Here is a 2500-nt window from a genome sequence, read left to right on the forward strand (position 1 = left end):
GTAAATTAGTGTCGTCAGCATAAATGGTATACTTAAATTTATTACTAGCATTGACAATATCATTAATATAGATGAGAAAAGTATAGGTCCTAGGATAGATCCTTGCGGTACACCCTTGTTGATAGGCTTGAAAGAAGAATATTTAGAATTACAGTAAACAGCTTGAAATCGATTTGTTAAATAATTTTGAATAATTCTAAAGGAACTCCCGAATCCCAAAACTACTAAGTTTACTTAAAAGAATTTTATGACATAGCGAATCAAAAGCCTTAGAAAGATCTAAAAAACTCCAACTAAATAATGTTTCTTTTCCAGATATTTATACATTATTGGTAAACTGAAATATGGCCGACTCAGTAGAGCGCCCTGGTCTAAAACCATGCTGACAATTCGAAAATAAATTATTTTTCTCAATGAAATTTACAAGACGAGTGCATATCACTTTTCAAAGACTTTACTGAACACAGGAAGAACTGATATAGGTCTGTAGTTATTGACATCATCTCTATTATCTGACTTAAATAATGGAATAATTTTAGCTTTCTTAAGTTCGTCCGGAAAAACTCCTTTCTTTAATGTGAGGTTAACTATATGTGTTAATGGCAAGGAAATTATGCTGGCAGTTTGTCTTACGACCAAGGGAGAAATTTCATCAAAACCAGATGATGTACCTTTTAATGTCTTAAGAAAGTTTTCAATTTCTATCTGTGTAGCTGGTGATAAGTATACCGAGTAATTAGGTGAGTTGTGTAAATATGTCATATATTCATCCCCTACTATATCATGATCTAGCCCCCCAGCCTTCAAAAACGGTCATTAAATGTTTCAGAAATGTCAGTACAATGTGGCTTTAATTCAATAACTGTATGTTTAGCACCTGTGCATCTACCAAGAATAGTATTAATGGATCTCCAGTGTTGTTTTGGATTACCTTGGCTATTAAGTAACTGCTCTTGGTTATACTTCTTCTTGGCTAATTTTAAAAGTGACGTTAATTTATTTCTATATATTCTATAAGGCTCCTTAAACGTTAAAGGCCATTTATGAGCTAGTTTTTCAAGTCGATGTTTTTCTCTAATACTATTCTTAAGAGCTAGAGTAATGTGTGGACTACGTTCCTTTTAAAACTAAATTTAATTTTCTTTCCGGAAAACACTTATCAAAACATGTTTTAAATTTACTGTAAAATAAGTTGTAGGCCTCATTAGCACATATACAGTTTAATGTGTCACTCCAATTAGTTTGTGAGAGACTATTACTAAAATTTTCAAGGGAGTCCTGATTAAATATTCTTTTAGTTACGTAAGTGGGAGAAGGATGACGATATTTATCACATTTAAATACAGAGATTACTGGGTAGTGGTCACTGATATCTGTCTTTAATATATAATTGGCAGTATTACTTTCAATCTGAGATGACCAAACATGATCAATTAACGTGGATGAAGTTGAAGTTACTCGAGTAGGCAAGGTAGTTAGAGGAAATAAAGAATAGCTGTACATTATATTAATTAAATCCTGCACATTGTCATTATTACATTGTAACAAATCTATGTTTAAGTCTCCAAACACAAAAACCTCCTTGTAATTTTTATCTTTAATTAGGGATAAGATTTCATTAAGTGAATTGTGAAAATTATTTATACTGCTTTGAGGTGGTCTGTAAATACAAAGAAATAAATAGGTATTAGCATTACATATTGCTTCGATTCCCAAACATTCCATAAAAGGTTCCAATTTAGAAAATTCATTGATCACAGAAGATTTGTACTTACTAGAGATATAAATGGCCACTCCCCCACCAAACCTGTTTCTGTTATTAGTGAACATTTCATATTCCGGTAGTCTGTACAGTGGAGAAATATCTACATCTAAGCGGGTTTCTGTTAATCCTATGACATCAAATTTAGTTTGGCACGAAAGGACAGTGTCTACAAAGTATTGGAAATTCGATGAGATGGATCTAATATTCAGTGTTAATAAATATAATTCACTATTATTAGTAGAAAAGGAAAGCTATCCAGATAAATATATTCAGATTTAGAAAATTTAAATTTCTTGCTCTTAAATAAAACTGAGTTACATCAAGATCGTTATTATAATTTCTATCTTCTACACTAAGTGGATGGAAAGCATGTAGGTCTTGATTTTGTGTATTATTGACATTAAAACAATGCAACAAATCTTCATTGTTAATAGAGGCAAAGGAAAATATAATCTATTGGTGTATGCATATTATATTTAGTAGTAGTAGTTGAAGTAGTAGTAGTAGTAGTTGAAGTAGTAGTAGTAGTAGTAGTAGTAGTAGTAGTAGTAGTAGTAGTAGTAGTAGTAGTAGTAGTAGTAGTAATAGTAGTAGTAGTAGTAGTAGTAGTAGTAGTAGTAGTAGTAGTAGTAGTAGTGGTGGTGGTATATTGAAGCGGTTATAGTGATAGTAGTAGTAGTAGTAGTAGTAGTAGTAGTAGTAGTAGTAGTAGTAGTAATAGTGGTAATAGTTGTA

The 2500-nt window shown here is 31.4% G+C and overlaps 1 long non-coding RNA gene across 3 annotated transcripts in view; it reads left to right on the top strand.

The window, feature by feature from the left end:
- The window catches only part of LOC126994821 (uncharacterized), a 22726-nt gene that overhangs the window by 16866 nt on the left and 3360 nt on the right, over positions 1-2500 (top strand). The gene's annotated exons all lie outside the window — the stretch shown is intronic.

This window comes from Eriocheir sinensis, unplaced genomic scaffold (assembly GCF_024679095.1).
Source record: "Eriocheir sinensis breed Jianghai 21 unplaced genomic scaffold, ASM2467909v1 Scaffold887, whole genome shotgun sequence".
Lineage (NCBI taxonomy): Eukaryota > Metazoa > Arthropoda > Malacostraca > Decapoda > Varunidae > Eriocheir > Eriocheir sinensis.